The 12,819-nt window shown below is 35.7% G+C and overlaps 1 protein-coding gene across 4 annotated transcripts in view; it reads right to left on the bottom strand.

Annotated features, from left to right (window-relative positions):
- LOC150097387 (spectrin beta chain-like) overlaps positions 1-12,819 on the bottom strand; it is a 795,721-nt gene that overhangs the window by 144,014 nt on the left and 638,888 nt on the right. The gene's annotated exons all lie outside the window — the stretch shown is intronic.

Below are 12,819 nucleotides of genomic sequence, written 5' to 3'. Positions count from 1 at the left end.
TCCTAAAGGAAGTAGGCAGAGTTCTTTAAGACAACTTTCTGAAAGAAACAACTTTCTTTCAGAAAGTTGTCTTAAAACATTGTTTAAAAAACAATGGGCAGCTAGTTGCCAAACTTGGATGAATGGATGTCACTAATAGCTTAGCCCATGGTTATTACTGATGATTTAATAGGCATTGGAGAGAGAGTATGACCGACCAATCATGACCTTGAATTCTAATGGATATATATTACTCACTGAATGGCATGAGTTCTCTGGTCAATTTTGAATAGAAGGGTTAAAAACCCAAGATTCTGAAAAAATCCTGCTTGCCTCTGAAAAAGATATCTACTCAATGAATGGCTTAAAAAAATACAAGTCAATGACTAGAAACAAACCTATAACAGTCTTTTTTCTTACAGTCTAGCATGATGGAAGCAGAGCTATTTGCAAAACTCACATAGGAACCTCTAGCATAAGCCTTAAAATAAGTTTATGGGATTATTGTTTAAAGAATAATTGACAAGTAAAATACACTGACTCTTGGTCAATTGAATTCACAGAGACCAAAGGAACAGTTTGCTAATTCATTTAATATGGAAATGATATGTGTTCAGGGATTTGTGGTAGTATCATTTTAATAGTGAGTGAATTCAAAGTAGTTGTCTTTACTATAGTTAAGTTATTTAAGGATATGAGTGATTTTTAATAATGTTATACTTAATTTTGATTTAAGATTCTAATCATAATACATATAGCATGTTATAAAGATCATAAAATCAACAGATATGCATCATTAGTAAAAAAAAGTGTGGTACAATCAGGAACTAAGAGGGAGTATATCCTCAACAGTCATCTGTTGTTGTCCCCATTTAGCCACTGTATAAGAAGAGATGACAACTGAGAGTACAACTACAACATCAGCAGCTGTGGTAGGCACTGCAACATCACAGGACACTAGTAGCTGGTCTCATACAAAGGAAGCAGGGTTTACCTCCCAGAAAACAGGCAAACTGGCCATCAGAACGCATGCAATTAACAGACATAGCACGTGGCTTCATAGCCTGAGTTGCTTCAGCAGTAAACCCAAAATCACAAACCAACTGGGCACTAGAAGACTAGAAAGCCACATGAGAAACCAAGGGAAGGGCTTGGTTTTCTGAGATTTTCTCTCGTGACTGTTCTGGTTCCAGCCATCATTCTCCATTCGAAGTCACGATTTTTCCAATTAATCAAACACATGAACACAGATATGGCTTATTCAGAGTCCAATGGCAATCGCATCATAATCATGTGTTACAGATGAATTCAAGTTTTCTTAACTATCATTCAGTTATATCTTTAGCATTATAAGACATGGATGTGAAATGCATGCTATTCTTCATGTATTATTTATGTGATAATCCAATACACTCACGACATAAGATAACTCATCATCATCAAATTTCCGACATGTACCCTCAAGGGGGTATACAGGATATGATAGTACCACATGAAAAATTTACATCATTTCTAACTTCCTATCTACAATTTTCCTCCAAATCAATCTGTTACCTGTCAAGACTCCAACATTGTCAGATCTTATATTTCTATCACTTATTACTGTATCAATACAGATATATCTTGCCTCTGGGTCTTTTTCCTGCCAACCTGGCAGAGAACACCTATTTGCTAATCCTTCCTCTCCCGTCCTGTTTAAGTGACCATACTACTTGAGATTAGCTCTGCCAACACATCCTGGATGCTAACGATGTCAAGCGCTTTTCTAATATCCTTGTTTTTAATATGATATTGCCATTGATGCCATCTGTTCACACATCTATTCGAGGGGTGGGCAAACTGCAATTCACTAGCCGCATGCGGCTCCGGAGACAATATTTGTTTTCATTGCCATTTTTTCTAAACTTTTATATTAATAATCTATAGTAGTATAGTATGTAGTAGTAGTATAGTATATACAATATTACAATATTTTATTTCGAAAATGCTTTAAAGATAAGAAAAAAACATATTTTGAAACTTGACAATTTTAGCTTTTAAATGGTACTGCCAAAAGGGTTGTTAATGTGGATTTTATTATCATATTTGGTTGGTAAAAAGTGTTTTGACATTTTATGGCCTGTGTCGCTCCCACCAAAATTAGTTTCAAAAGTGACTACTATAATAGCTGCATTACCCACCGCCTCTGTTGCCTGGAATCTGCATCATCACTCTTCATGCAGTACATGCAAGTCACGAACTTGTGGTGGTAGTGGAATAACTAGTGAATTTTAGTTTAGATAAGTACTTTTCTGATTAATAAATAATTAAGATTGATTTTAGTGAGTTATAAAACCCTTGTTTAAAATGACTGAGCAACAGAAGATTATAAAACGGAAATATGAACAAGAAATGACAGTGTTTGACCAACAATGGGAGAACAATTTTAACTGAAATAATACGAAGGATTGTTTCAATACTGTTTCAGTAAACTGAAACAATATGAAGGAAACTTAGAAACACTTTATAATGATTTCGAGAATTGTTTGAGAAACTAAAAAAGTTAAAGTCATGTTTTGAATTTCTTGTGAATCCTTTTCTGATTGATGTCATCAACGATGGATGTCCTGTTGTTGCACCTTTTACTGCGGATAGAGACAGAGCTTATTGAGCTGCAGGAAGATGTGGATTTGTAGCTAGTACATAAAAGCTCATCTGTAACTGACTTTTGGAAACAAATCCCAGAATCAGTGTATCTCAATTTTCAGAAAACTGGTTTCCAACTACTCTCTGTTTTTTAGGACAACTTACTGCTGTGAATCTCTCTCTCTTCTCTGTAAAGAAATTTGTCAAATCAAAACATCGTGCTATCCTAACTAATAGCCACCTCACTGAGCTTCTTAGAAAAGCTTTGACATCCTACCAGCCAGATTTTAAACTACAAACTGCACAAATGAAGACACAATCAAAGCCTTCAACGAGTAGAGATTAGACATATTCTTCATTGGTGAGTAGGACTACTACAGAGATGCATTTTTTATTATTTATAAATACAATTTTAAAATAATATTTTCTGCGGCTCTTATTACCAAAAAACTTGCCCACCCCTGATCTAATCTTTCTCAGGACTCTCATATCTGTAGTCTCCAGTCTTTGGTCAAGTGTTTTACTTCTAACCCAGCTCTCAGATCCATAAGTTAAAATTGGTTTAAACACTGTCTTGTATATAGCTAATTTAGTGTTCAGACTAATTTCTCTCTTATTCTATATAAATTTATTCAGTTGACTTCCAACCATACCAGCCTTGTTGATTCTGTTGTCTATTTCTGTATTTAATTAACCATCTTCACTAAAAATCATACCTAAGTAGCTGAAATGTTTTACTTGTTCTATAAGTTCTCCAATCACAGTGCAGTTGATATTTTAAATGTTTCTGCCCATTTTCATTGTGTTTGTCTTTTTAATGCTGACCTTCATACCATGTTTATTACAACAGTTATTCAATTTAGTCAGCATAAATTCAACTTTTCTTTATAATGTGATCCATATAGATAATAAATAACAGAGGCGATAATGTACATCCTTGTCTGACACCAGATTTAACATTAAACCATCTTCCTGTACTTCCTAACTGCTGACTTACAACTCAAATAAAGACTAAATATTGCTTGATATAATGCGCCACTGACACCATACAACTGTAGCATTTTGAATAGCTTCTCTCTTGGCACCTTGTCGTATGCTTTTTCCAGATCTACAAAACTTAAATAACGATTTCCATGACTTCTCAACTATTTGCTGTAAAGTGAAAATCTGATCCTGACAGCCACTATTTGGCCTCAATCCAGCTTGTTCTTAACCAAGCTTTTCTTCCACAATCCTTCTCAACCGTTTCTCAAGTATTCTGACATAAATCTTACCAGGAACACTCAGTACAGAAATACCTCTGTAATTCTCACATTCAGTTTTATTTCTTTTTATATATGGCTACTATGTGAGCTCTACTTCAATCATCTGGAATTTGTCCTCTCTCCAGACCTCCTGAACTATGCAGTGCAGCCACCATAAGACTTTTATACCTCCATACTTGAGCATTTCTGGTCAAATATCATCTAATCCAGCTGCCTTTCCACATTTCAGGCTTTTGATGGCTTTTTCCAACTTCAAGTATGGATTATGTATTAATTATTGCATGCCTGGTCAGTGTTTTTTTACCACTGTTCTGTCACTGATTGTTTCATTTAGTAAGTTTTCGAAGTAATTACTCCATTTGTAACTCCTTTTACAGCACTCTTTCCTCCATTTCTGAGCTTCTTCCACAACATCCAGAATATTTTGCCACCTTCTTGATATTTATTTTCTATGTTCTTCCCAAAGTCTTCCCATAACTTTTGTTTAGCTAGTTTTACCGATCAGGGTTTCTCACCTAATGTCCAATCCTCGCCTTCTCGTGGTGCACCCTGTTAGGTGTACCACAAGATATTCAGTACCTGGATACTGAATGAACGAGGATGGTTTGGCAATTTGGAATTTAGCTGACCAAATTGTATTCTTATTGGCTTAAACTACAATACAAAATGATGGTACAACATAGGATAACTGGATTACCTTATTGCCAAAGCTATGTTCTAAGACAGTATTCAGTCAAATGGTGAAGACTATTTAAAGCCAGATAAGAAGATTGCATTTTTTCTATGACTTCATGAAATGTTCTACCAAAATTTAATGAAAATGTCTACATATTTTTGACAAATACTTTTGTGCACTTGCCAGAAAATGCTGCTCTGTGTCTGAAAGCAATAAATTCATCAATTATTTTATCATGTCACTAAGAGTTAATACCATTTTGTAAAATTCACTGGCCTAGGGTGGCCAAGTGATTAGTATATTTCTCTCCAATTAACAGGTTGTAATTCCTGTCATGGAGAGCTGTGATTGTCTTTAGGTGGGAGAAGAACTTCGCTGATTGGTGTGAGACCAGTGTCCTACTTATTGGAGGTATGAAGCAGCTTGTAAATGTTTTAGTCTGTTTCCAGACTCTGTAAAAAATAAAGAAAAAGACAAAAAATATAAAATTAATCTTCTCCTCAACCAACTGGTTGTTGGATAACATAGGATAATGACAGTGGTCTTCTGTTTTGTAGATTTAATATGACTGTTTGGTAACTTTGTCCATTTTGATGTCACTTATGTATTTATTGGGTTATTGATCTCCCTCCATCATTCTCTCAATGAAATGTCATATCGCAGTATTTCTCTTTTTTGTTTTTAAAATTCCTCTTTATTTATGACTCTTTCTGTCCTCACAACTTCAGAATTTATAACCAACACCACATTTCGAATACTAAGTCTTGATTTGTCTCTTGTAAGAGTCCACATCTCTGATCTGTAAAGGGCCACATTCTAGACAAAGCTTTTAATAGTGCATCTTTTTTTCTCAGTGGCATATTCTTTGAAGTTAATAATGTTCTTTTCTTATTAAATACCTTTTTTTTTTTTTTTGCTTGCATTTGTTATTAAGCATTTCCTAGGTAGGTAAATTCTTTTACTTGCATTAATCTTTTCTCTATTAATGAGTTTTATAATTTGCTCTCCATCACTGGTACATTTCATTACTTTCGTTTTTTTTCTCATTGATTTTCATCCTGTAAGATGAAAAGTGATTCTTATAGTTCTTTATTTTCAGTTATTAATCCGATATTGTCTGGAAAGCTGTGTTCTGTCACTGCACACACTGTGCAAAGGATGCAGTTTGTGGCATACTGGGAAGAGTAGCACACTGAGCAGTACAGCCCATGAATGCATAATGGAAGTGGATAAAAATTGTTATTTATGCTTTTGTCGTTTTTTTTCCTTCTTACGCACACAGAAAAATTACTACATCTCTTTTCGAAATTTTTAGAATTCTCCAGTTGCGTACATTTGACTGATCAATTTAAATGATTCACCTTTTGCTTCTTTAGCTAGTGCTTGTAGAATTTCTCCTAAGATTTGGTCCATTCCTGGTGTCTTATATTGTTTCAATTCTTTTAGAACCTTATAAAATTCTAACTTTAAGAGAGGAGGGCCTTTCTCATATTTTTTAGGCGATTTATCTTTGATGCATAACATTGATCCTTGATTTATTTCATCTTCAATTAGCACTTTTATCCTTATTTTTCATCATACTCAATATCTTTATTTTTCTGAAATATTTTTGTATATCTCTGTATGCCTGTTTAAGTCGTATCTCTATTTATCTTTATTTCTATTACCTTGCACATTGGTTCAATCCATTCTTCTGCTTTCTTGGCTTCTCTGTTCACCGTGTTTCTATACTCTGCTTGATTTACTTTTTTGTGCTTTGTGTCATTAGCTCTATCATTTCTTCAGCAACTTTTATTTACTTCTCTCTTTAGATTCCCATTTTTGCACTTATTTCATTTCCATGTAGCTTTTGAGATTTATTAATTTGTCTCTTTCTTCTCTAAAGTCTTAATAGGAGTTTTAATATTTTTAATTTTTGTATAGTTTATTTATAAGTAATTTTTTAAATCGTAATTGACTTATTATGCTTAGGATATGGTTGCCATTAGCATCTACTCCAGAGTAACTTTTACATAAGTTTACCTGTAATTACAATTTTTTTTTTTTTTTTAGTACACATGTATCTTCTTTTTGGGTGTTTAAATAGAGTATCTATTATGATTAAACTGTTCATAGTGAAGAATGTATGGAGACACGTGTAGGAGTAATTATTTTACTTGCACTCACAACTGACTTTGGCAACCAATTCCACCCCATTCACAGCTTTCCAAGAAAAAAATCTAGTCCTCACATGCCCTACTAACCATACCCCATACCTTTATTCAACTTCCAGGGATGACCCCCCCCCTTGTTCTGGTCCCTCTAGCCAAGTACTGAAATATTTCCCCTGCATCTATCCTATAAAACTCTTTAAACAACTTAAATGTTTGAAAGTTTTTGAAAGTTTCACCTTACCCCAGTCCTGAAGATACTTTCAGGTGCAAACTTTGTTTACTCACACTTGGATAAAGGATTAAACTAAATTTATTATAAGTTAAATGTTTACCTTCTTTTTCTCCTATCAACCAACTTCTGAATTCCACATACCTTCAATCTATCCTCATAGGGAACATTACACAAGCCACCCACTATCTTGATCACTCACCTCTGAATCCTTTCCACTGCTTCCTCATCCCCCAAGAAACCCAGGGGACCAGACTTGGGTACAGTAATCCAGATGTGGGCATAATCAAGGCCTTATAAAGAGGAATAACAACTTCCTTATCTCTACTTGTTAATGTGTTCTTCAATAGTCAAGTAATCTTGTGGGCTACCTCAGCAACCTTAGCAATATGTCCTCTAAACTTTAACTCTGCCTACCCCGTCCCTCCAAATATCTAGCTTCACCGGTGTTGTTATGAAAATAATGCTCGACATTTCGACCTCTGTATTGAGGTCATCATTAGGAAAACATACATACATATGACGGACACAAACTACATGACAATACAAAAAAGCAAGATAAATCTAAATACTTTGTTAATCATTTACCCTAGCCTGACCTCTGGTGAAAAATAAATAAATAAATAAATGAAATATATACAAAAATATAAATTAATTAACAAAATAAATGTTTATACATATCAGTATAATCATATACAGATGACAGAAAAAATAAATCTTTACATAAATAAAAATAAAGTTTTATAGCAGAACTACATTAAACATCTCTACAGTCTTCTTATATTTCTTGTATTGGGGTTCAGCCATCATGTATAGCATGCATGTTTTGCATGCTATACAGGTTGCAGATGGGTCCTGCATATTCTTGGAATTACTAATCCATCATTCTTGTTTAGATTCAGAGGATGTTTCAAGCATCTCACATGCTTCCTTACAAATCAGGTTTTGGTGCAGTGTAGGGACTTAGTGCCTTCCCAGTGGATTCTATGACATGTTTGAAGTGCATGTCTGATAGGCCTGTTTTAACATAGTGGAGGAATTTAATGTGGCATTTCTGTTCATCTTTTCTTATTGGGATGGTGAGCCCTGTTTCCCCTATGTAGGGTAGGTTGTAGGTCCAATGAATTTTGTAAATCCCTGAGTGAGCAAAGGTAGGGAAGGAGATATTTAGAAGAACTGAGTACGAGGAGTTACCCAAAAATATCCAAATTTATATATATATATTTTTTTATTTTACTAAAATTTATAATACCATATTCTAGTCTCCTTCAAAGTACTCTCTATGTGAATCAATGCACTTGTCTCAACTGCATTGACTTTTTTTTTCATCGCTGGAAACAATTCTGGAACTGTTCAACTGGAATATTGTTTATGGTCTCCAGTGACTTTTCTTTCACTTTGTCCACATCAACAAATCACTGTTCGTTGATGGTTTTCTTTATCTGTGGGAATAAAATCGCATGGAGAGAGCTCAGGTGAGTGGGGAACAACAGCCATGTTGCTTTTCGTGAAGAACTGTTGGACAGATAAGGCCATGCAAGCTGAGCATTGTCGTGGTGCAGCAACCAATCTCCACTACTCCACATTTCTGGCTGTTTTCATTGCACACTATCATGCAGTCTTCTCAAAATGCTGAGATAAAAATGTTGGTGAACTCTCTGTCCAGGAGAAACACATTTTTTGCATGCCATTCTATTAACATTAAAAAAAAAAATAAAAAATAAAAAAAATTCTTGGGTCTCAGTCAATTCGCATGTTTCCCATTGGCTTGATGCTTGTTTTGTTTCTGGATCATAACCATAGCACCAAGACTCATCCCAAGTCACAATTTTTTAAAGAAAGTTATGGTCATTAAGAACTTGCTCTCTCAAATTGTGGCAAATGAGATACAAAGTTAGCAGACACGTTTCATTTGCAAATCTTATGTTAAAACTCGGTGGCATGAACTCCATGACAAATTCGTTTCTTTAGAAACTTGCTCAATGGTCTTTCAACAATCTTCATTGATTGCCTGGAAAACCTTAATGTTTTCATCATTTCTACTTGTCAAAGGTCAGCTAGATCATGGTTTCTACTGACATACCTCCATTTTTGAAATGAGAAAACCACTTGTAGATCTGCATTTTATCTAAAGTGTCATCCTTAGACTTGCTGAGACATAACAATAGTTTTGGCTGCAGCTTTACTCAAAAGTAAACAAAATTTCACACACATACACACACACACACTCTGTTCCTTATGGTCAGCTACCACAAAATTGCCAAGCTTGCTTGTAAGCACTAACAAAAAAGCAGCCATGACAATGAACTAGTTCACACAAGATAATTCCACTTGCCAGACTGGTGTGGAAAACTGCACACTCACGATGCTGGTGGCATCACTCACAACTAGAAAATGAGACAATGCATGTATGCCAAGTTTAGATTCTGATTATTTTTGGGTACCCACTCGTATACTTTTTAATTATGAAGGAGGCTTGAAAGTTGCCTTACTGTAGAGGATCTTATGAACTATTTTTTTTGTTGTAGCCATTTAATACAAAGTTGGCTAATAATTTCATATACTTTGTTCAGTGCCTGCTCATTGGAGCAAATTGTTAGGGCTCTATGTTTGAGGGTGCTGATGATCCCTAGTTTTTGTGTTGGATGGTGGTATGAATTTTTATGTATGTATTGGCCTGTGTGTGTGTGTGTGTGTGTGTAGGTTTGCAGTAGACCATGAATAGAAGGCAGCCTGAGGGAAGATGTATGACAAGTGTGTCTAGAAAAGGAAGAAAGTTATTGTTTTCAATCTCGATGGTAAATTGGATATGTTTATATTGTTTGTTCAGGTGGCTTAGAATGTATTTAATGTTTTGCTGCTATGGGAGCAAATAGAAAAAATATCAACGTATATGAGCCAGACTTTGGGCTTACTGAATCTAGAGCTCATTGTTCGAAGTCTTCTATGTAAAAGTTAGCTTGGGAGTTGGGGGGAGCCCCCCAAGTAGATATTATTTTGCCACATGAAATACCCAGAGCAAAGAACATAGGCAATGAGGACTGTGATATCGGGTGGAAATATGTTCTGTATGAGAAGATTAGTATCATTCATTGAGAAATTAGTGAAAAGGGCAGCTTTGTAAAAACTGACTAATAAATCTTCATTGCTGGGTGCGATGTTTTTAATTTTATTGATGAAGTGTTGTGTATTATTTATGTAAGAGAGGAAATGATCTAGATTTCAAGGAAATTACCAATTCCTTAAGTGTAGGGGGGAAAAAAAATAAAAAAAATCCATGATGAATATCCTGAATGATGAATGATTCAGGATGAATATCCTGAATAACAGAATTATTATTATTATTATATAACACCTCCAGGGAGTCCAAAGACTCATCAAGGGAGGGCACCTACTAAACCATTCTCCATCTCCACCAATCCACCAACTGCAACTACCTTCATCATCTACACCAACACCATCTACTACCGACAATCATCACTAGTATTTTCACAGACAATCATATACATCCATGCCCACGTCAGGATTCGAACCCACAGCCTTTTGGCTGGAGAGTGGATACGCTAACCACTCATCCAACCAGGCTGGGAGAATGATGAATATCCTGACATCAATAGAAACAAGCAAAAAAGAAACTAGATTTAGAATGATTAAATACATTATTTGGTCTACTTTTTTCTATGGAGCAGAAAAATGGACAATATTCAAAGAAGACAGTAGAAGAATTGATGCTTTTGAGGTATGGATGTACAGAAGAAATGAAATTTTGGAAACGATATATACTAAAATGGAACTGATAAAGAACACTAAACCATTCATATATATAAAAGACAATTTCAAACCAATTTTAACTTAGGAATTTGAGAGGTGGGTTAAAAATAACAATGAATGATCAAAAACTGGAGGCCTCAGATATTAGTTCAGAAAAAGATTAGGGGAATGAACAGATGGTATCAATGGCAGAATCATATTATAAATGAGAATATTATTATTATCATCATTACGGGCAACTCCAAGGAGTCAATAGACTCATCAAGGGAAGCCCTAACATCATGTCAAGAACAACTATTCAACATTCACACAGTATCTATCATACCTTGCCTTGAACTCATTCACAGTCATGGCACCCACAACAGACTCTGGCAGCTTATTCCACTCATTCACCACTCTCCAAATAAAAAACCTAGCTCTAACACCCTTCTTAACCACACTCTTGCCCAGCTTCCATGTATGGCCCCTAGTCCTCCCACCACCAGTCCTATTCTCAAAAATATCTTATGGATTAATCTTATAGAAACCCTTCAGTGATTTGAATCTCAATCATATCACCCCTTTTCTGCCTATCAACCAATTTCTGCAACCCACAAATCTTCAACCTGTTCTCATAAGGTTCACTCCATAGACCTGTTATCATCTTGGTCACTCGTCTCTGAATCCTCTCCACCTCCTCCCCATCAAGAAGAAACCCTGCACCCATATCTGAGCACAAATGGTGTCTTATCAAGGCTCGATACAGAGGAACAATAACCTGTTTGTCTCTGCTTGTTAAAGTATTTTTCAGCAACCAAGTGATTTGATGAGCTGATTTAGCCACTTTTGCGATGTGCCCCCTAAACTTCAACTCCCTATCCACCAACACTTCCAAATCCCTGGCCTCGTCAATCTCCTGGAGTACAGTTCTACCAATGTGATATACTGCTGCTAATCTTTTCACCCCAAATGCATAACCTTACACTTTGCCACATTAAATTGACATCCATTCTCCTTAGCCCAGTCCTCCAAACTATCCAAATCATTCTGCAAAATTTTGACATCCTGTGCACTCACTATTGCTCTACTCAACTTTGCATCATCAGCAAACAAATGAACACTTCCTTTCAGATCCTTTCTTATATCGTTAATGAACAAATTGAACAGTAGTGGTCCAAGAACAGAACACTGCGGCACACCACTAGTCACAGGCCGTCTTTTGGACTCTACTCCTGAATAAACCACTCTCTGATATCTCTCCATCAACCACCCTCCTATCCATCTCACCAACCCTATATCCACCCCCATATGCTGCAGTTTACTGATTAGAATTCCATGTGGTATCCTGTCAAAGGCCTTAGCAAGGTCATGTAGAATCACTGTAAACCCATTACCCTTATCCAGTTCAGCTATCACTGTTATAAAATGTGAGCAAGTTACTGAGGCATGATCTACCCTTCACAAAACCATGCTGTCCCACATACAGTATCCCATTTTCATCTATCCAATCCTGTATTTTCCTCTTGACTATTTTCTCCAAGACCTTGACAACGATTCCTGATATGCTGATCAGTCGGTAATTTACAACAGCTGTCTTGGAACCTCCTTTATGCAGTGGAACAATTCCCCCTCACCCTCTGACTAACCCAGACCCGAGACTCAAATTAAACAAAATGGTCAAGGGCACTGACAATTCTTTAGCCACTTCACGTACGACACGAAGCTGGTATACCATCCCATCCCACAGATGTTGACATTGAGGTTTTGTAATAAACTATTCACCTCCATTTCATTCACCACAATTCCTGCATAAGCTATTGATTCATTCATTCCTGCAATGCCTCCACCTGGATGAGATACTCTTGCAAAGTGCTCGCTCAGTAATTCCACTATATCAACTGATTCGGTTACCTCCCTACCATCAGAATTCTTTAAAATCAAACCAATTTTAACTTAATTAGGATAATATTAGGAGGGAAGTTGACATTGTCAGCAACATAAGTTTTTTTGTTTTTTGTTTTGCAAGAATGACAGGAAATTGACACACAATGTTTTATAATATTGGTATCTAACAGATAATATGGAGGAGAACTGTTGATAAAAAATTAACAATGATATACCACTAGGATAATATTCTGTACA

The sequence above is a fragment of the Typopeltis vanoorti genome, chromosome 17 (assembly GCF_054136105.1).
Source record: "Typopeltis vanoorti isolate ZY-2024b chromosome 17, IOZ_Tvanoo_1.0, whole genome shotgun sequence".
Lineage (NCBI taxonomy): Eukaryota > Metazoa > Arthropoda > Arachnida > Uropygi > Thelyphonidae > Typopeltis > Typopeltis vanoorti.
This window is presented reverse-complemented; position numbering and strand designations above follow the sequence as displayed.